Genomic DNA, 22,922 nt, shown 5'->3' on the forward strand with positions numbered 1-22,922 from the left:
TCTATTAGGAAATCAGATTCTCTTTTTGTATTTGGTTTTCATAAACGTGGCTGGCCTTCCAAGCAGACTTTGGCCGGATGGATTAGAATGGTGATTGCACATGCTTATGTACAGGCTGGTCGTCCGGTTCCTGTTACCATTAAAGCTCATTCTACTCGGTCGGTTGGACCTTCTTGGGCGGCCCACCATGGTGCGACCCTTGAACAGTTGTGCAAGGCGGTAACGTGGTCCTCCGGGAACACGTTTATAAGGTTCAATGCCTTTGATACCGCCACTTCCCAGGATGCTTCCTTTGGACGCCGGGTTCTTGTGACCGCTACAGTGCGTCCCCTCCCATGAGAAACTGCTTTAGGACATCCCCGATGTTAATCCTTGTGGAGCTCAGTGTACCCCGCAGCAGAAAATTAGATTTATGGTGAGAAATTACCGTTGTTAAATCTCCTTCTGCGCGGTACACAGGGCTCCACAAGGCACCCACCCTGACGCACTTCGCTTCATAGGGTTGGTATTGGCATAACCGCTGACACTCTCTCCTGTGGTGAGTGTGTTGTGTAATTGGCTACGAGCTACTGCTTTGGGCTGGTTAATGAAACTGAGCTCCTGTGCATGGAGGCGGGGTTATAGAGGAGGCGGCACTGTGCATCTTCGTAACAGTCAAAAACTTTGAGCCTGTTGGTGCCTCGGATCAAGATCCTTCTCTACACCCCGATGTTAATCCTTGTGGAGCCCAGTGTACCTCGCAGAAAGAGATTTAACAACGGTAAGTTCTTACCATAAATCTCGTTTTTCACCTCTGCAGCAAGAAAAACAGATAGATGTCAGTGTAACCTCCAAATAGAGCTGCTGTGAAAGAAATCTGTGCATCTAGATCTCACTGTCTCTACTGTCACACTGTCATGAATGAACAGTCGACAGTGGATGAGAGGACAGTGAGGAGTGCTTGGGTTGAAGGAACAGTATAGGCACTTCTGCTGACAGTGGGGGTAATTCCAAGTTGATCGCAGCAGGAAATTTTTTAGCAGTTGGCCAAAACCATGTGCACTGCAGGGGAGGCAGATATAACATTTGCAGAGAGAGTTAGATTTGGGTGGGTTATTTTGTTTCTGTTCAGGGTAAATACTGGCTGCTTTATTTTTACACTGCAATTTAGATTGCAGATTGAACTCACCACACCCAAATCTATCTCTCTCTCTGCACATGTTATATCTGCCACCCCTGCAGTGCACATGGTTTTGCCCAATTGCTATAAAAATCCTGCTGCGATCAACTTGGAATTACCCCCAATGTTAGAGTGGTGTACACACCCTTGTATCAAATTGACATTGCAGAGCTCAGCACCACAATCACTGATGTGAGAGTGCCTTAGTAGAATGTACCTGGATAGGTGGATAGGGCTTAATTCAGACCTGATCGCAGCAGCAAAATCTTTCTGTAATGGGAAAAACCATTTGCACTGCAGATGGGGTAGATATAACATGTGCAGAGTGAGTTAAATTTGGGTGGGTTGGGGGGCGTGGCTTTAGCGGACATGGAGTAGTACACAGGCTGTGTGTCTCTCCAGCTACCTCAGATTTACCATTCTGTGTCCCCCCCTGGGCCTGCAGTCCACCCCAATACCTGCAAGACAGTGTGGAGGTACCCCTGTGCTGCTCTGGGACCCGTCCGTCCTCTATCCGCTGCAGCAGAGTGATTCTAGTGTGCGGGGGTCCCGGGCCTGCGAGATCACGTGGGATGCCGCCATCCTGTTGCCCGCGCTGAGAACCTGCACCCGGCTCCCGTCTTGAGCGCTGCTCACACCCAAGTCCGCGGCTTCCCCTCTGCCGCCGCTGGAGAGACTGTGGCGGGCGCCTCTCCTACCTTGCTCCGGTCTGTGCCTGGGAGCGTCTGCGAGCGGTCCCCGGCTGCAGTGCCGTCACGTGACCCGCTGCCGTTCTCCTTGCTCGCTCCAGCGGCCCCAGCCTGTACCCTCCGGCTCCTGCACTGTCCTCCTGTAATCTACTGCTGGGGAGGAGGTGCACCGCTGTGTACTATAAGTGCCTGTGCCCTTCCCATAATATAACTGCTGCCCTGCCAAGCTCTGTTCCACATAAGGACTGGGAGCAGTGTGATATTAATCCCTGGAGGGCTTCAATGTTGCTCAGTCTCAGCTCCACAGGGCATATTTAATCCAGTTCTACATTGCATGTGCCCCATATGCTGAGTGGAAAATCTTTTTTTTTTTTATATCTTGTTGCATTTACTCACTCTGTGCTGACAGAGGCGGATTCTTCCGATATAATACATGTTCACTGGTCAGTTTTGATATACTATACTTACCCGCAGGCAGCGACTGGACAATTCTGATATACTACATTGAATTATTCATTGGCCGCTGCTGGACATTTGGTATGTTACAGCCTTATTCCAATCTGCAATAAATTCATTTTTCCCCTTAAAAATTGTACACACAATACCCCATAATGACAACGTGAAAAAGTTGGAGGGGGTTTTGAGATTTTTGCAAATTTATTAAGAATAAAAAACTAAGAAATCACATATACATAAGTATTCACATCCTTTGCTCAATACTTTGTTGATGCACCTTTGGCAGCAATTACAGCCTCAAGTCTTTTTGAAAATGATGCCACAAGCTTGGCACACCTGTCTTTGGGCAGTTTCGCCCATTCCTCTTTGCAGCACCTCTTAAGCTCCATCAGGTTGGATGGGAAGCGTCGGTGCACAGCCATTTTCAGATCTCTCCAGAGATGTTCAATCAGATTCAATTCTGGGCTCTGGCTGGGCCACTCAAGGACATTCACAGAGTTGTCCTGAAGCCACTCCTTTGAGATCTTAACTGTGTGCTTAGGGTCATTGTCCTGCTGAAAGATGAACCTTCGCCCCATTCTGAGGTCAAGAGCGCTCTGGAGCATGTTTTCATCGAGGATGTCTCTGTACATTGCTGCATTCATCTTTCATTCTATCCTGACTAGTCTCACAGTTCCTACCACTGAAAAACATCCCCACAGCATGGATACATTATCATAAGAAGCATTGCAATCCTAATGTTTCATTTACATTCGGAAAGTATCTAAAATATATATCCACCTACATTCTTTTTGTAATAATATCTTTGCCCAATTACCACCTCGTATCTTGAATGGGACAAGTGCTTAATGCATATGAGTCTGATAATTATTACTGCTGTTTTCTTTTGCTGTGCGACTGAATACTTTTAAATCCTATATAATGTAATGCAGTAATATATTTCTCCAACATACTTGAAATGCATTTGTAGTTGATTATGTGCTCATATTGCATATTATACGAAGTATAACCTGTGGCTGATTGCTAGTGTGTTTGCTGACTTTACTATAATTCTGTCAATTTTTTCTGTCTATTCTGATCCTCAATGCTGGTGCAAAGCAGGGTAGGGTCGGATTGTATGTCACGTTAACAAAATTTAAAGTGACTACAGTCACAAATTGTTTAGTACACTATACAAGTGTGTGATTATCATGTCTAAGAGCGGCAAGGGTGAGGAAAATGCACTCACAGCAGCACCAACACTCATATCATGTTTGTTTTGCAAAGCTGGATTAACCTCTCAGGATCTGGTTCAGAATGGTTTGTGTGTAAATTGTTTTAGCTTTCTACAAAGTCTCTTGAAAAATATAAGGCAGACACAGGTGCATGTTGATCCCCCATGGGGCTACGTTTGCACAGACATTAGGTTACACTATTAACCCTTACATGCAGCATTCCACCTGGGGTTTATCACTTCCAGCAGGGGAAGCACCAGCCTCTCAACAAAAAAAGGCTGAAAGGCCAGGGGTAAGTAAATCACACAGACATGAAACAACATCTTCACAATCTACACATGTTTCAGATGAGGATTTGTCGGAGGATGAAGACTCATTATACTCCAGTTCTGCATACAAATATGAGGAGGAAGGTCTCCGCTCAGTGCACACATCTGAGTTAATTAATGCAATAATAGCCATTCTATCTTTAGAAGAATCATCAGAGCCTGTGTTAAAATCCAAGGCACCTGTGTTTAAACATCCCAAAACAGTTAGGACTGAGTTTCCTGGGACTGAACAGCTGACAGAAATTATGGAAGAGGCTTGGACTACGCCCAGTAAGAAATTTAGAATTCCAAGGAAATGGAATTCCAATTATCCTTTTCCGGCTGGGGACTGTTTAAGATTAGTGCGAAAATCTACATTACCTCTGCCTTCAACATCATTAAATTATGTCATGGATAGGAGAGTTGATGGTTTTCTAAAAACCTTTTTTTTCCCTGTCTGGGGCAGTCAATAAGACCAGCCATGGCTTGAGGCTGGATTGCAAAAGCAGTGGCTGCCTGGGCTGATGCATTGGAAGGGGATCTTTCAATTGCATCTAGAGAGCAAAAATCCCATCTTGCACATATCAAAAATGCTGTAATGTTTTTAGAATAAGCAGCCTTGGATATGGGTACAATTGCCACTCAGGCATCAGCTTCAGCAGTAGCTACTCGCAGAGCAGTTTTGCTCCATACATGGAAAGCTGATTCAGAATCCAAAAAGGTTTTGGAGTCTTTACCTTTTACTGGATACATTCTTTTTGGTAAAGAATAAACCAGTATTTTGGAGTCAGAAGCAGATTCCATGAAAGTAAAGTTTCCTTCCACATACAAATTCAAGCCTAAAATTCCAGCTTTACGGCCCTTTTGAGCTCAAGGAAAAGGTGATGGCAAACAGTATACAGTAACCGTAAACACAAGAAGTCTGGCAAGACTAAAAAGCATTGGGCTTCTAAAACCGACGATTAACCATCAGCCTGATGGTGCGGGCCTCCTCCTGGGCAGCTCATACTCAATCTCAAAGTGCTGAACAAGTACATTTGGGTGCCTCGGTTTCATATGGAGACTTTATGTTCCATCATTTTGGCCGTGGAGCCAGGGGATTTTATGGTATCCCTGGATATCCAGGATGCTTACCTAGATGTTTTTATAGCCCTGTTCCATCAGTGCTATCTCTGGTTCGTTATCCTCCAACAGAATTTTCAGTTCCTGGCCATGCCATTCGGATTGGCTACAGCCCCCATAGTATTTACCAAAATTATGTTGGTAATGGCAGCTTATCTCTGCCAGCAGGGGATAAGAATTTTTCCATACCTCGATCTTTTAATATGGCACAGTCTCAGGAATTGCTTCTTTGTCATCTGCAACAGACAATAGCATGTCTGCAGAAGCACGGTTGGCTCATAAACTGGACAAAAGCCTTTTTGGTTCCATCATAGCTGATGACTCACATGTTGGCTGTGTTGGATTCGAGCCTTCAGAGAATAACTTTACCTCTGATCAAAATATCCAAAGTTCAGTCAATGATTCAGGAGCTAGGAGCTGCTACACAGTCAAAAGGTGTCCATTCACGCAGCAGTGCGGGTGATGGTATTGATGGTGTCAACATTCAACATTGTAGCGTATGCTCAGTTCCTTTCGAGGGCTCAGTAACATCTGATCCTTACCAAATGGAATGTTTTTCGTCAGACAACAAAAACGCAGACTATGGTCCTTACTCTGGAGGTAAGGAGTGCATTAGCCTGGTGGCTACAGACATCCCATCTGGACAAAGGGAGACCCTTTTGGATGTCTGATTGGGAAATTCTGACAATGGATGCCAGCCTTCAGGGCTTGGGAGCGGTGTCAGGAAAGATTTGTTTCCAGGGACAGTGAACCAAGGAAAAAAGTTGCCTGCCAATAAATATATTGGAACTCCGGGCCATATACATGGCGCTGATTCAGACAAAGGACATCCTTCAGGGGAAACCAGTTCAGATCCGCTCGGACAATACAATGGCAGTAGCGTACCTCAGCCATCAGGGAGGAACTCGCAGCCAGAAAGCAATGAAGGAGGTAAGTCGCACGTTAAAGTGGGCAGAACTTCATCATCCGGCCTTGTCCACAGTGTTTATTCCTGGAGTCCTAAACTTGGAAGTGGATTTTCTCAGTCGACACACCATTCATCCAAACGAATGGGCTCTACACCCGTAGGTCTTCCAGACCCTGGTTGACAGGTGGGGGTTGACAGAAATAGATTTAATTCCATCCCATCAGAACAATGAAGTTCCGGCATACGGGTCAAGAACAAAGGATCCCAGATCGATCTTTGTGGATGCCCTGTTGGTAAAATGGGACTTTCATCTGGCTTATGTGTTTCCACCAATTTTCTTATTACCCATGGTGGTGAGAGAGGTAAAAACAAGGAAGGAGCGCCACGATACTAATAGCTTCGGCTTGGCCCAGAAGACATTGGTACACAGATCTGCAGAGAATGCTCCATTCCTACATCCTCAACGTCCAGATCTACTGTCTCAAGGTCCTTCTTATCACAAACATCTGGATCGACTGTCTTTGACGGCGTGGCTCTTGAGACCTCTGTCCTGAAGTCAAGAGGATTCTCACAACAGGTAATTCAAACAGTGCTCAGAGCAAGGAAACCTTCCTCAGATTGCATTTATCACAGAATATGGCAAGCCTATATTTAATGGTGCAGTGAACGGAAATTGGACCCAAGGTCTTTCAGAGTTTCCAGGGTCTTAGCATTCCTTCAGGCAGGAATGGAAAAAGGTTCAAGGGTAGCTTCCTTGAGAGTGCAAGTGTCAGCATTGACTGTATGGTTCCAAAAGAAAATTGCCATCCTACAAGATGTGCACACTTTTTTCCAGGGAATGCTGCGCATTCAACCTCCTTTTGTTCCTCCTACAGTGCCTTGGGATTTAAGTTTAGTCCTAAAGGCCCTTCAAGTTGCCCCATTTGAACCACTTAAAAGAGTGGATTTTAAATGGTTGACTGCTAAAGTTCTCTTTCTACTAGCCATGGCTTCAACTAGAAGAGTTTTCAGATTTAGGGGCATTATTATGTCGTCCTCCATTTCTGATTTTTTTATCCAGATAGAGCAGTTCTCAGAACTTAATCTGGATATCTTCCTAAGGTGGTGTTTAAATTCCACCTTAACAAAGAAATTGTAGTCCCGGCCTTCCAAGGGCCAGACATTTCTGCGGGAGATGCATCGTTGGACGTAGTCTGTGCCTTAAGGATCTACGTAGATTGTACCAGTGCCATCAGAAAGACAGATTATCTTTGTTCTCTACAGATTTCTCAAGAGAGGATGGCCTGCTGATAAGCAGACACTGGCGAGGTGGCTTCAGATGACTATTTTAGAAGCATATTATCAAGCTGATCACCCTGTTCCGGCTAATGTCTCTGCTCACTCTACTCGTAAGGTAGGTCCCATCATGGACAGCACAATGTGGTGCTTCAGCAGAACAGATATGTAAGGCAGCCACATGGTCTTCCATTAACACATTCATTAGACATTATGCCATTGATACATTTGCCTGTGAGGACACTGAATTCGGGCAAAGGATTCTCTTGTCCATTCAGGAGCATCCCCACCACTAAATTGTTTTGGGATATCCCAATGTTATGCTGTGGATAACCTGTGTACCCTGCAGGAGAAATCTACGTTATGGCAAGAACTTACCGTTGATAACGGTATATCTCCTAAGTCCACAGGATCCACAGGGATCCCACCCTGACGCACCTGATTTGAGGATCATTTTACTCACTAACCTCTTCCTTCTTGTACGGAAGGGTGTGCATGTGTGTTCTTCTTTCTTATTAGGGCTCTTTATGATGCGCCTGCCTTGAGCTTTGTCAAACAACTGATTTGCCTTAGCCAGGAGGCGGGGATATATGGACAGACCCGTTGCATGCTGAGAGGTTGAAAGCTTTGACTGTTTGGTGCAAATCCGCTGTTGCGTCATCATATCCCAGTGTTATCATGTGGATACTGTGGACTTAGGAGAAATACCGCTATCAAATGGTAAGTTCTTACCATAATGTATATTTAGTTGCTGAACACTACAGGGTGGGTAGGTAGGGCGTTAGAGAAGGGTATAGATAAAGAAATGAAAAAGAGGGAAATATTCACTTTATGTACCGAAAAGTTGTTTGTGTTTATTTACCAAAATAATTGCTTAAAAATACACATTACTGGTGTGTGGCAACAAATGCATATACAATATTTACAATAAAATTGATTTGTGGCAAATAATGTCTAGTTTGTCTTAAACATAATGAACATTTTGCATAAAAAACATTTTGCATAAAAAGCTGTTTGAAAAATGTGTGATGTAACTGGATCCTCACCTAAGCGTTGGATGAATGTCCAGAGAACTATTATCCTCAGCCTATGCAGCTGTAGTCTGTTTGTATAATATAGGTTCAGTTTAAATCACTTCAGTAGACTCAGTTACTGCCGAAAAACGTTCCTCAAATCTCTTTGATGGAGGCACTCACCCTTTTTTATGGGTCCCCATTCAGGGTAGTTTGGAGGGCCTACTCCACGCTGCCCGTTTGGGTGATCCGGGTGGCTTAATGTTTGCAGGACCCATGATATGCGCAGTCCTACCATTGATCCCAGGAGACGGACTGGAGGTGCTAATGTGTACCAACACCCTAGTGTGTTTTGACTACACTAGACCATCATGGCACAAGTTACTGGTGATGGGGAACTTTTTAAAAATGGCCAGGGAACAGGTGGTAAATGTCAGTGCTTCCCCAGTGGCCCCTCCCCCAGCTCCGGGCAACATCACCATTCCGCTGAGGTTTTCTCGCCCTGAGCTGCTCCTCCTACCTCTTCCCTCACAGAGATGCTGGGCTGCCATATTTACAGCTCTGCAGGTCTCTGAGAATGCTGGGTCCAGTCTCCCTCTATACCTCTCCTGGAGTCCGATTATTCTCAGCACTAATTTCTACCATCTTCCATAGATGTGTAGTTCAGATCAGTGCCCACTGCAGTTAAATTGTATTTTCTGCATTGTATGTGACTAATGCTAGATCTGCTATCTGTTAGTCTTCTCCCTCCCACGTGCCAGTATAAGAGCTTCCTTGGGCTTCATTCTCCCACATGCTTGCTAAAATTGCTGACCATATTTCAGCACATCTGCCTCAGCAGTTACAACCCAGTTATTATCAGCCTATACTGGCCCCAACTTTTTCTCCCCCTTGGATGAAGAGGTTTTCTGTATCTGTGCAGAGTTTGCAGCCTTGTGCCACCAGGCGTACTGTGCTATTGTCACAGTCTACTACACTCTCAGATTCTGAGGGGTCTTCTGCTAATGCAGTCCTATCTGATGCTGACTTCTCCTCTGCAGAAGAAGAGGTTCAGTCAATATGGTTGCTTTAGTGAGAGTGGTTAAATGATCTACAATTGGAAGATGCTGATCCGGCACCAAAGGCAAAAGATCCTTTGTGGAAATGCCAAAAAGTAGTAGTGGCAGATTTTTCCCACTCAGACCACTTCACTGGGGCTACGGGTGAAGCATGGAAAAATTCTAGCAGAAATTCCATGTACCTAAAAGGCTCTCAGCACCTTTTATCCGTTACCTGTACTTGATGTACAAAACGGGAAAATTCCCCTACTGTGGATTCTCATGTGACAAGCTTGGTAAAGACTTCCACTTTATCTTTTCCAACAGTGTCGTCCCTCAAGGACATCCCTGATAGACAGCCGGACACATGTCTCAAGTCTTTCTATACACCTACAGGCACCATGTCCAGACCCTCAATAGCTATGGTCTGGATGGCTAAAGCTATAGCAAAATGGGATGATGCCCTTGAAAACAGTTTCCCTTGAAAACCGTTTCCCTTTGGAGGCTACTGTCACGATCCGGGTATCTGGACGCCATTACTTACCCTTCAGATGCCTCCTAAGGCGGGCTCAGCGTTCCAGGACCGGATTCCTCTGTTCCTGAGTTTCCACATACAGAGTGGTCTTTTCATCAGCCGTGGCCTCCGCTGTGCCCGCGTGGTTAAATGTGCATCTATCAGCCTGGCGTCTCCTGTCTCCGGTGGCCGGCGCCGCCATTACTGTTTCCCAGACCACATGGATTACAAACCAAACTTCCCTCCAAGTGTCTGCATGGGCGCAGCCATCTTGGATTCTGTCATCTGATCATTTCCACCAATCTGCTGTCTGTGTTGTTGATTTGCATAATTGCCTAGCCAACCCCTTCCTTGCTGCAGGTATAAGTAAGCTGTACCTGAGCAAGGAAGACGTCAGTGCTTTGGTTGTCAAACCTAGTTCCTGTTTGTCTCTCTTCTATGATTGTCTTCCAGATTCCAGCTCCTGTCTCAAGACTTCCACCATAGAGACCCGCACCTGCATTCCACCTGCGGTGTAGCCTGACTCTCCAATCCATTGTGGATTCATCTGTTTCCAGCTACAACACTACCTGCTTCCAGCCTCAGCTTCCAGCAGAGTACAGCTTCCCTTAAAGGGCCGGTGTCCTTTCTACACTTTACCACTCTCCACCGGAATTATTATTTCTCCGCTCTCAAGTTCTACATTTCAGTTCACATTTCATCGCTCCCAAAGTTCATTTATTATTTAACTGGTTCCAGCCAGTATCCACTCCGTGCTAACAACAGTCTGGTTCCAGCCAGTATCCACAGCAGCTGTTTTACCTTCAGCAACCCAGCTCTTCCTGGAACACCAGCTGGTATAATCCTGGGTTATCTCCATTGCTACAGCCGGGCCTGGTAAGGACTTTCCATCTAGAAGATCATAAGAACTATCTCACACTACCAGTGCCCTGTGGCTCCTGCCATGCTGTAGTACTCAGGAACTGTATTTATTCATGCTGACTTTTACGTTTTCTTTTATTGCTGCTGTGATGCGGAGTTGTCATAATAAACATCATTGACTTTTATCTAAGTTGTCGTGGTCACGCCTTCGGGCAGTTATTATTCATGTTACTTACATGTCCAGGGGTCTGATACAACCTCCCAGGTTCCGGTACATCTCAGCCCCTACAACTGAGGCTGCCTCCCGTCAGCTCAGGCCCTCAGTTGTGACAGCTACTAAGGAACAACTGTAATTTATTGCTAACATCAGGGATGCTGCCTTGTACATTGGGGAGGCAGCTCTGGATATGGTCCTTCTCTACTCTAAGGTATCGGCTATTTCTGTAGTAGCCCACCACATTGTTTGACTTTGCTCCTGGAAGGCAGACTCTGACTCTAAGAAGGCCTTGGAAGCACTACCATATACAGGTGACAGAATTGGAAGGATTGTCACTAACCTGACTGCCTCTAAAATGGCTTGTCTATCCTCAGCCTCTTTTACACAGCTTCAGACTTCGTCTTTTCACCCTCAGGGCAAGCCCAGTCTTTCCCTAGACTGTCACATCCCACAAAGACCTCCAAGTCCAAAAGAAAGCAGGCCTGGGCTGCCAGGCGCCCAACTTCCAAGCCTGAGGATAAACCGTCAGCCTGACAAGGTGCATTCAAATATAGAAAAAGATAGAAACTAGCGCTGCTACTGTTTTAACAAATTAAAACAATAATAAAACATCTGACTGAGAAGCTTTGTAAACTTGATCCAAAACAGTCTTCAGATGATTCCACGTAATTAGAGAGACACTCACATTAAAGTTCAGTCTCGCATTCCCATAAAGGTATCTTTTATATTAGTGGCAGATGACTGATGATTTTTTCAAAGACAGCAGACCATAAAAACAACACTTACTTCAGAGTATCCATGCTGTGACGAACACCCATCGACTGCGGGACGTTTGTTGCAGAATTCATGCCTGTTATGTCTCATGAATAAACCTTTGTGTGTTTTTAACTACATCGGTCTGCCAGCTTCCTGACTGCAGTGTGTGGGGGAAGGAAAAGAAACCTTTCAGTGCACTCGAGACTGAATTTTAATCTAAGTGTTGTTCTTATGGTCTGCTGTCTTTGAAAAAAACATCAGGGTGCACAGGGTGGGAGGCTGACTTTTACAGTTTGCCCAAGCTTGGCATCAGATAACAACGGATGCCTTAGTTTAAGTGGCCTCCCACGGGTACACTCTTTCCTTCCTGAGGTGTCCTCCCAGACAAAACTTTCATACCAGTCCACCAGCAGACATCAGCAAAGCCAAGGCACTGTGGACGGTAATTCACTCCTTGCTGCAGTCAGTCTTGATTATTCTTGTATCCATATATCAACAGGGCCAGGGTTTTTATTCAACACTTGGTTAAGAACCCCAATGGGTCTTCTCGACCCATCCCTAATCTCAAATTACTGAACAAATATCTGAAAGTGCCCAGACTTTGTATGGAAACCCTATGTTCCATTGTCCTGGCTATGCCACCTGGGGACTTTATGGTGTCACTAGATATACGGGACACTTATGCACATGTCCCTATAGTGCTCGCTCATCAATAGTACCTCTGGTTTGCTGTTTTCTGTCAGCATTTCCAGTTTTAGTCCCTACCCTTTAACCTTTCCACAGCCACGAGGGTGTTCACCAAACTCATGGCAGTGATGGCTGCTCACCTTTGTCGGCAGGGAATCAGGATACTCCCTTACCTGGATGACCTCCTCCTTGCACATTCTCTAGAGGTCCTCAGCCATCATCTCCAGGTGACCATGTCATTCCTTCAGAGTCACGGTTGGCTGATCAACGGAGACAAGTCCTCCCTCATCCGGTCTCAGAGGATGCTACACCTTGGAGCCTTGCTGGATGCTCATTTACAACGCATCTTCCTTCCTCCAGACAAGATAGCAGCACTACAGCTATGCATACACAACTTACTTAGCTGTCCCAGAGTATCTATCCACTTTGCAATGCAGACCCTGGGCTCCATGGTCTCCACCTTCAACATGGTTGAATTTGTCATGTTCCACTCCAGGCCTCTGCAACACCTGATATTCCCCAGGTGAAATGGACTTCTCTCTCAGATCAAATCCCAGACAATGGTCTTGTCTCGGGAGGTTCGGACATCCCGCTCCTGGTGGCTACAAACCTCCAACCAGGACAAGCAATGCAGACCCCAGTCTCCATAGTATTCACCTTCAACATGGTGGAATACGCCCAATTTCACTCCAGGCCTCCACAACACCTGATACTTTCCAGATGGAATGGTCTAAATAAGCAGATCAAATCTCAGACCATTATCCTACCTCAGGAGGTTCAGACATCCCTCTCATGGTGGCTACACGCATTTAACCTGGACAAGGGGTGACCATTCTGGGTTCCACACTGGACACTTCTCACCATGGGTGCCAGCCTCCGGGGATGGCGAGCTGTCATGGGCAGCCACTCCTTTCATGGCCATTGGAACCTGGCAGAAATGGTTCTTCCAATCAATGTCCTGGAACTTCAGGTGGCTTACAGAGCCCTCACTCAAGCTCAGGACCTTCTTCATGGATCTCCTGTTCAATTTCAGTCAGACAATGCCATGGCCATGGCTTATCCCAATTGTCAGGGGGGCACTCGCAGTGCCTCCGCAACGGCAGAATTGGCTCAAATTCTCACCTGGGCAGAATACCATCTCCCAGCCATCTCTGTGGTTTTCCTCCTGGTGGTCCTCAACAGGGAAGCAGACTTGCTTAGTCACCAAGACGTGCACACCGGGGAGTGATCTCTACACTTCTAAGTATTTCAGCTTCTAGTGGAAAAATGGGGCCTTCCAGAAGTGGACCTTATTGCCTCCAGGCACAACTGCAATGTACCTGTATTTGGATCCATGATGAGGGATCCAGATGCAACCTTTGTGGACACTCAAATAATCCCCTGGTCCTTCCGTCTGGCCTATCTCTTTCCCCCAGGATCTCTCATTCTGTTGTTGTTTTTTTTTTTTGTAAACAATTTTATTAAGAATTTCCATGTCATTTCTTTGTTGATACAAAATAAAGCAGCAAATATATTAGCGATACAAAATACAAAAGCAGCAAAAATGTAAAGATGTACAGATGGTCATTCAAATTGTACAGAATATTCAACACGAAAGGTGAGACCAGCCAGTGACCTCACTAGAGTCTTGATGATTATATCTATACCATCTATACAAAAACATAATGTCAACATTTGCTATTAAACATATGCAGAATAAACAACATACATCTTTACTTCTCAAAAAATACTAAAAATACTTATATCGTAGAAAAATTCTCTGTGCCACACACTGATCATGAAGACACATCAGCCCTGTGCTTCAATGCTTCGCATAAGAAACCAGGTTGTTGTTTCGAATATTATGTGTATCATATTTTGCTTAGTGTTATCAAGTTGATCAATAAACATACCCCATTTCCTGTGAAATCTAACCACTCTTTCTCCGGCAGGGTCCACAGGTTATCCACAGGATAACAATTGGATATGATGGAGCGACAGTGGATTGGCACCAAACGATCACAAGCTTTCAGTCCTTCCAGGATGCAATGGGCCCGTCCACATATCCCCGCCCACTGGCTCAGGCAAATTTTTTTGTTTGGTGTGGCAGGAGCCGGACCGTGGTCACAGGGCTGCTGTTGTGTGGCAGCCCTAAGCTTTATTAATTTATTTTTATAGTCTTACTATATTTTCTGAGTGATCTTTCCTAACAGCGTCTTACACGCATATTGGAAAGAGTCGCTCCAACAACTCTCCGTCTGGTCACAACAACGCTTACCCACGATACAAGTGCTGTCTCGATGGGCGTCTGTGTCGGATATACTAGCAGGTCCAGCAGACGTTACCAGGCTGTGGTCGGAGCACAGGGAGAAGGTAAGGCATCGGTTCCACTTAGTAGAGGAATAACAGACACAGCCGCACTGTATTGGGAGGAGACTACCAAACAGTAGCTGGCGCGTCGCCACCACGGGTGCTCCAGCGCTAGGCCTTAGGGATCATAAGGCACCAGGAGTAGCATGAGGCTGTGATCCCTAGGGTTGATGTCAGTGGTGGGGGGTCGGTCGCCCCTCCCCCAGTTCATGAGCAGTTTCCATCGATCTCCCGCCATAAACTGATTGCCTCACTTCCATCTCAGATGCTACCAAGAGGGGTCTCGGTCGCAGCATACACCGATGCGTCTGTGTACACTAAGCACTACCGTGAGGAGAGTATGACTGGTGCGTCTACTTGGACAGTGCATCTGTGTTCACTAAAAGTTCCCGGAGCGGCAGTGTACACTAGTAGCGTCTGGATCCACTCAGCGTTCACTAACATATTGATCAATCCAGGAAGTGGGGTGAGTCTCCCTGTATCCCATTCTACTGAGTACGGGTTATACAGCACTAAATTTCTATCTACTTTTTGTCAGTATGAATAGTTAACTTTAGTGCCTATTGCATATGAGTCTGTACATTACTGTGGTTTTCTACGCAATTCGTCTAAATACGTTAAAGTTCTGTATAGAACAGAATTCAGTAATAAGTACTCCTACATACTTTGAAATGTGTTTGTAGTTGATAATATGCTCATATGACTTATATATAACATGTGACTGACTGCTAGTGTGATTGCTGACTTAATATAAATGATTGTCGGTTGATCTTCTGATCCTCAATGCAGGTGCATGGGTAGGGTCACATTGATATCACTTTAGAAAAAGAAAGTGGTTACAGTCACAAATTGTGTAGTACACTGTGAAAGTGCTGATTATTTATCATGTCTAAGAGCGGCAAAGGTGACGAGGGTACATTTACAGTAACACCAACACTAATATCTTGTTGTTTTGCAAAAACTGTATTATCCTCTATGATCTGGTACAGGATGGTTTATGTGTAAAATGGTTTGCTGTTTAGCATAATACATCCCTGATCTACATCAGGTATAGATACACCCATTAGGACGATGTTTGCACAGACCTTGTCCAGTTTAGCTGAAAAGTTAATTCTTACAGCTTCAATACCAGGAATAGGGTGCACTATTAACCCATGCATGCAGCTCACTACCTACTCCAATAAGACAAGCTGATGAATCTAATGTAAATAAATCATTGACTTCACAGGCTAAACATGATATTCATCAGACTATGAAAGCTCTATATACTTTACTTCAGCATACGAAGAACAGGTAAAAGGTATAAGCTAAATGAATAAGCTGAATAAATGAGAGCAGTAAATCTGTCAATAGAGGCAGCAGAGCCTGGGTTAAAAATAAATCACCTGTGTTTAAACGTCCCAAAAGGGCCTCCTCACGAAGGCAGAATTATGAAAAAGGTTTGGGTTGCACACAATAAAATAGAATTCCTGGTAAATGGGCTTCTTATATCTTTTTCCAGCTGGGGACTTTTTAAGTTAGGGAAGTGCATCCCAAAATAGATACGTATGTCACCTTGCAATCTACGGCCACACCACACTGGATTGGCCCAATCTCACTAGATCTTGGAAGCTAAGCAGTGTTGGGCCTGGTTAGTTCTTGGAGGGGAGACCACCTTGAAATATCAGGTGCTGTAGATACATTGGGCTGAGGTACTGGAAGACAGGTGTTCAGCGCCTGCAAGGGAGCAAGAATCCCATATAGCTCATATGGACGCTAAAGTTCTAGGGCATCAGCATTAACATTAGCTGCTCGCAGAGCAGTTTGGCTTACATACATATAAAGCTGATTCAGAATCAAAGAAGGTTCTGGAAACTTTGCCTTGGCTGGAAGTTTCTGTTTGGAAAGGAGTTAACAGTTATTCTGGAGTCAGAAACATACTCCAAGAAGGTCTCGTTTCCTTCCACATATAACCCAAAACCTAGGTGTCTGGTTTTGGCCTTGTCGGTCATAAATGAACGTAACAACCCCAAGAGGGTGTCACAATCCTGACTGTAGGTTTCATATTTGGTGACTTACCCCTGCCATCTGTCCCGGATCCTGTGTCTTTTTACTCACTGAGTTAAACAGCTTGTCAGCACTGAGTTTTCCTGAGTTCTCTGCCTGAAAGGTAATAGTTAATTAGCTCCACCTGTGGTGAGCTCCTGTGTGAGGCTGAATTCAGTAATCTGTAGTTTAGGCCAAAAAGCCAGCATCTTATGTTTTGCAGAAGTTCAGGCTTCAGTGTTCTTTCGGCCTGCTAGGCCTCATTCTACATCACAGCCTAGTCTAGAGTAGTCACATGACAGTGACTGTTCATCTGAGCCAGAGTTGTCCAATCCTCTGCCAGCCTGAGACTCTCTGCATCACCTAATCCTGCTCACCAATCACCAAGGACCAGGAAGTATAAGTCAGGAGGCTGAGTTGGAAACTGGGCCAGTTCCTCGTGTCACACACAGCTCTGTGTGAGTCTTAAAGCTGAGCTCACTAAAGGTAACCTTTGTACCTAAGTTCCTGTGGAAACTGTTCCCTTGTTACCCTGTTTTGTTTACTTTTGTGTTGCCACGGATTTCACTGTTTCCATGAGTCTCAATGTAAAGGCACAGCTGTAGTGGTTTATCTTAAAGGCACAGTACTGTATTCCATAGTCTCCATTGAAAACCACAGCTGCCGTGTTTCAGTTTTACTGCTGTTGTAGTTGCGATCTCCAGAGCTCCCGTATCCCTGTGGCTTCCGTGCCTCCAAGTACCTCTGTGCCTTCAAGTATCTCCGTGCTTCCAAGCACCTCCGTGCCTCAGCACCTCCGTGCCTCCGCACTTCCGTACCTCCAAGAACCTCCGTGCCTCAGCACCTCCGTGCCTCAGCACCTCCGTGCCTCAGCATCTCCGTGCCTCAGCACCTCCGTGCCTCAGCATCTCCGTGCCTCAGCATCTCTGTGCCTCAGCACTTCCGTGCCTCCGCACTTCCGTGCCTCCAAGAACCTCCGTGCCTCCAAGTAACTCCGTGCCTTCAAGTATCTCCGTGCTTCCAAGCACCTCCGTGCCTTCAAGTATCTCCGTGCTTCCAAGCACCTCAGTGCCTCCAGGCACTTCTGCACCTCAGTGCCTCCAAGCACCTCAGTGCCTCCAGGCACTTCTGCACCTCAGTGTGCCTCCAAAAACCCAGTGCTCACAAGCGTAGTTGGTGTCTCCAGCATCCGGTACTCCTTAGTTCTTTCCTCAGCACCTTTTCAAGTTCTGTCTTTCAGGAGACCTCCAGCATCCATACCTGCTTCCTGTCTGCCGACCAAATCCTGCATGAGGAAAGCCTAGATTCGGTCATCTCCGCTGCGGTCCCTCTTCCTGGTCACCGGAGGAGGCCCCGAGCCCACAGCGCCCCCAAACCAGGTCAGTGAAAGTATTCACATAGTCCTCCAGTCGCCCGCACAGACTTCACTAACACCGGGTTCACAAAACCTCAGTCATGACAGTGGGCCAGTTTCCAAACCAGAAGGGGGCCGACTTCTTCTGTTTGCACAGATCTGGTAGCAGTCTACAAACAGATGCCTGGGTGCTAGAAGCGGTATCCCTAGGTTATGCTTTCCCTTCTAGAAGCATCCTCCTCGAAGGTTCTTCTGTTTTCAGCCCGTCTCGGGTAGAGCCGTAGGCGAGGGATGTGCATGAAGCAGATCAGAAATTGCTTTTGTCTGGAGTAGTCATTCCGATAACCCATGCACAATGGGGGGGTTTACTCCAACCTAGGTCAAAAAGGATCCTTTGTCCCATTCTCAATCTCAAAAAGTCTAAACAGATAAATTTGGGTACCACGGTTCACATGGAGACATGGCACTCCATAGTTTGGTGGGGAGCCAGTAGATTACATAGTATTACTGGATAAGTCAGGAATCTTACCTTCAAGCTCCTATAGCACTTTCCATTGGTGTTATCTCAAGGTTTACCATCCTTCAGCAACATTTCCGTTTAAGCCTTACCCTTTGGGTTAGCCACAGCCCCAGAGTATTTACCAAAATGATATTGGCAGTTTATCTCCGCTAGCAGGGGATAAGGAAATTTCCATACCTTCACCACCTTTTTCTATCCTGGCACAAATACAGGAAAGATTTCTGTGCCATCTACAACACAAAATAACTTGAATGCAGAGGCACGGGTGGTTCATAAATTGGAAAAATCATCTATGGTTCTGTAACAATGGATGACTCACGGTGGGGCTGTACTGAATTCAAGTCTGCATAAAATAGTTACCTCGGAACAAGATAAAGGTAAAGTTAGGGGACTTTTTACATAGTTGTCACGGCTGAGGCTGACTGAGGGAATCCTCCGTTGTAGGGGCTGGCGTGTAGGTGAACCTTGGAGGTGAGATTAGTTTCCTAGACATGCAGTATGATTATAGCACCATAAGCCCAAAGGCGTGACCACAGCAATGGAGTAAAATTATAAACAGTCAGTTTAATGAACACACAGTATAACTCTTGGCAAAGAGATAGCGTCAACAGTGAGTGCAGGATAAAAATGCAGTACAGTTCATGAGTATGCAATTGGTAATGGAGACAGTGGCTATGTAGAACAAGATCACAAAGTCCTTTGCTAGAATCCGGATTTCGAAAGTCCGTGGCCACAGCTAACCGCTGCAAAGAGGAACAACAAGTACTGCACAGTAGATGGTAAACAGGAGACTGGAATAGGCACTGATACACTGAGGTTGAAATATTGTAAATAGAATTGCCAGAGACTACCGGATGGAACCGATGTGAGGAAAGCTGTGCTTGAACTCGCCACTAGAGCAACAGTTCGATGTTGAGCATCGATGGATACTGTGGTCCGATGTTGTGTGGGATGAAATGCTGAACGATATAGGAATACCACTGGGGATGAGATGACGCACCGCTGAAGACAAATGGTTACACCCAACTCTGCTGGAAGCGATGGAACGCTGGAAGCCAGTGACGAATGAACCTTTGAAGCTTGAGAGCAATGCAGTAGTGCAGAGCGATATAGGAATACCGCTGTGGGTGGTATGAAGCAGCACTGTAGGCAGATGGTAAGATCAATCACTGCTGGAAGCTGAGAGTTATGTGGATGACACGCTGAAGCTGGAAGCCAGTGACACTGTACCACAGAAGCTAGAGTGCAATGCTGTAGATAACTGGAAACAATAATGATGCCAGGATACCGCTGAAGCTGGAGACAGAGTAGAACCTGCACTGGAAGTCGGTATCAGGATCGCTGTAGAAAGCCAGGAAACAGGGCTGAAAAACTGCAAGATGGTAATTGGTGTCGGTCTCTTGGAGAAGCTGAATCACAGGAGCTGGAATCCCTGGAAAGTCAAGCTGAGCATTCACCAAACAGGAGAGACATGTATGCAGGATTGACAACCAAAGTACTGACGATTATCCAGCCCTGGAACAGGATATTTATCCCAGCTGGTAAGCAGGGATTGGCTGGATAATTACACAGAGTCCAGACTGCAGCGGATAGGCTGAGAACAACATGTGATGCAAAACAAACATGGCTGTGCCCATGTTTGAAACTGGAGGGAAAGTCTGTTTGTATTCCACATGTGAGAATCGTCAGTAATGGTGGCGGAGGCCGCAGAGGGCAGGAGACGCCATACTTTAAACAGATCTGATGTTTACTGTAATGTTGTCATGTCAGCGCTGCAGCGATCACAGAGGAGCACCTCGAGATTCAGATATGCAGCACGCTGCCCGCAGACAACGCTGGTGGAATCCGGGCCTGGAACAGCGGGCCAGTCTCAGAAGGCACTTAGTAGGTAAATAATGGGGGCTAATAACCCGGATCGTGACAATAGTCAAACAATATCAATTCACGCAGCAATGCGAATGATGGGTTTGATGGTGAATAGACATGGTGGAGTGTGCACAATTCCACTCAAGATCTCTCCAGCATCTGTTTCCATTTACAGCCGCATCACACTGGATATGCCCAATCTCATTTGATGTTGGAAGTTAAGCAGTGTTGGGCCTGGTTAAATTCTCTGATAAGAGACCACCTGTGAATACCAGGTGGTGTAGGTGGGCCAGATGGACAATAACCATCTACAGCCATACCACACTGGATATGCCCAATCTCACCTGATCTTGCAAGCTAAGCAGTGTGGGGCCTGGTTAGTACTTGGATGGGAGAACACCTGGGAACACCAGGTGCTGTCCATGTAACACAATCAAGTATGTGGTACTGGCAGAAAAGGTAAGAAAGTCAGTAGCCTGGGGGCTACAGACGTTCCATCTAGACCAGAGGACACCCTTTTGGATATCAGGTTGGGAGATCCTGACAACAAATTCCAGTCTTCAGGGCTGTGGGGGCCACTGTCCGGAAGATTATGATTCTGGGGACTATGGACCACAGAAGAAAGTTACCTGCTAATAAACCTGTTAACACAGTTCGGGCCATATACTGGTTCCTGATTCACGGGACACTCCTAAAGGAAAACCAGTACAGATCCGCAAGGACGGGGAAATGGCAGTAGTGTAACTCAACCTTCAGAGAAGAACACGCAGCTAAACAGCAAGGAAGAGGAGGTAAGTCACATACTAAAGTGTGCAGAACTCTATCTTCCAGCATTGTCCGCAGTGTTTTTTCCGGGAGTCCTAAACTGAAGAGCAGTTTTTTTCAGTCGATACGCCATTCATGTAAGCAAATGGGCTTTGCACCCTAAATTCGTTTTAGACTCGGGTAGACAAGTGGGTTGGCCAGAGATAGATCTCATGGAGTCCCATCTGAACAACAAAGAGTCCATAATCGGGTCAGGGACAAAGGATCAGGGAGTGATCTTTGTGGATGTCTTTTTAATGGGAATTTCTTGTCACTGATGTGTTTTCTCAAATCATCCTGCTACCCAGGATAGTGAGGAAAATACAACAAAGAGGCCGGGATTCTAATAGCTCCGGCTTGGCCCAGAAGGCGTTGGTACACAGATCCATAGAAAATGTTGAATGCCATTTCTGTTTCCTCTACGCCCAGATCTACTAATCAGGGTCCTTGTTATCACAAATATCTGCATCGACTGTCTTGACGGCGTGGCTCTTGAAGTCTATTTCCTGAAGTCCAGAGGATTCTCACAGATGCTCAAAGCAAGGGAAACTTCCTTGGCTCGTATTTATCACTAAATATAGCAAGCCTATATTCATTGGTGCAATGGAAGAGGTATGGATCCGAAATCTTTCAGAGTTTCCAGGGTTCCAGCATTCCTTCAGGCTAGAATGGATAAATATTTAAGGGTGGCTTCCTTGAGAATGCAAGTGTCAGCATTGACTATATGGTTCCGAAAGAAAATTGTGAAATTCAGGATATGCGCACTTTTTCCAGGGAACGCTGTGCATTCAACCTCCTTTTGTTCCTGCTACAGTGCCTGGAGATTTAAGTCTAGTCCTCAAAGCCCTTCAAGTTGCTCTGTTTGAACCACTAAATAAAGTGGATTTTAAATGGTTGACAGCTAAAGTTCTCTTTCTGCTGACTATGGCATCAGCTAGAAGAGTGTCAGATTTAGGAGCACTGTCATGTTAATCTACTTGTTTGCTGTTCATCCAGATAAAATAGTTCTCAGAACTAGGTCTGGGTATCTTCCTAAGGTGGGGTCAGGATTCCACCTTAATGAAGAAATTGTAGTCCCGGTTTTTCAAGAATCTGGATTTTCTGTGGGAGATGCGTCGCTGGACGTAGTCCGGGCATTAAGGATCTATGTGGATCATACCAGTGCCATCAGAAAGACAGATTCTCTCTTCATCCTCTACGGATTTCACAAGAGGGGACGGCCTGCTACTAAACTGACGCTAGCAAGATGGCTTCGAATGACGATTTCAGAAGCATATTTTAGCACCACTAAAAATTGCTTTCGGAAGTCCCATTGTTATCCTCTGGATAACCTGTGGACCCTGCCAGAGAAATATACGTTATGGTAAGAACTTACCGTTGATAATGGTATTTCTCCTATGTCCACAGGTTTCCACAAGGATCCCACCCTAATGCACCTGATTTGAGGATCTTTATACTCACTAAACTCTTCCCTCTTGCATGGAAGGGTGTGCATGTGTGTTCTTCTCGCCTGAATAGGGTTCTACATAATGCTCCTGCCTAAATTCTTTGGAATCCAACTGATTTGCCTGACCCAGTGGGCGGGGATATATAGACGGGCCCGTTGCATCCTGGGAGGACTGAAAGCTTGTGATCGTTTGGTGCCAATCTGCTGTCACTCCAATATATCCTATTGTTATCCTGTGGAAACCTGTGGACATAGGAGAAATACCCTTATCAACGGTAAGTTCTTACCATACTGTATATTTTCTCCACATCAGGGAGGGTAGCTTGTCTCCTAAGATAAAAA

General features: G+C 45.7%; 1 protein-coding gene and 2 pseudogenes across 6 annotated transcripts in view; all 3 read left to right on the forward strand.

Moving 5' to 3' along the window:
* The window catches only part of NTPCR (nucleoside-triphosphatase, cancer-related), a 499,212-nt gene that overhangs the window by 419,425 nt on the left and 56,865 nt on the right, over positions 1 to 22,922 (forward strand). The gene's annotated exons all lie outside the window — the stretch shown is intronic.
* LOC134911962 (5S ribosomal RNA) lies at positions 16,125 to 16,243 on the forward strand (annotated as a pseudogene).
* Positions 20,636 to 20,754, forward strand: LOC134913704 (5S ribosomal RNA; annotated as a pseudogene).

The sequence above is a fragment of the Pseudophryne corroboree genome, chromosome 4 (assembly GCF_028390025.1).
Source record: "Pseudophryne corroboree isolate aPseCor3 chromosome 4, aPseCor3.hap2, whole genome shotgun sequence".
NCBI lineage: Eukaryota > Metazoa > Chordata > Amphibia > Anura > Myobatrachidae > Pseudophryne > Pseudophryne corroboree.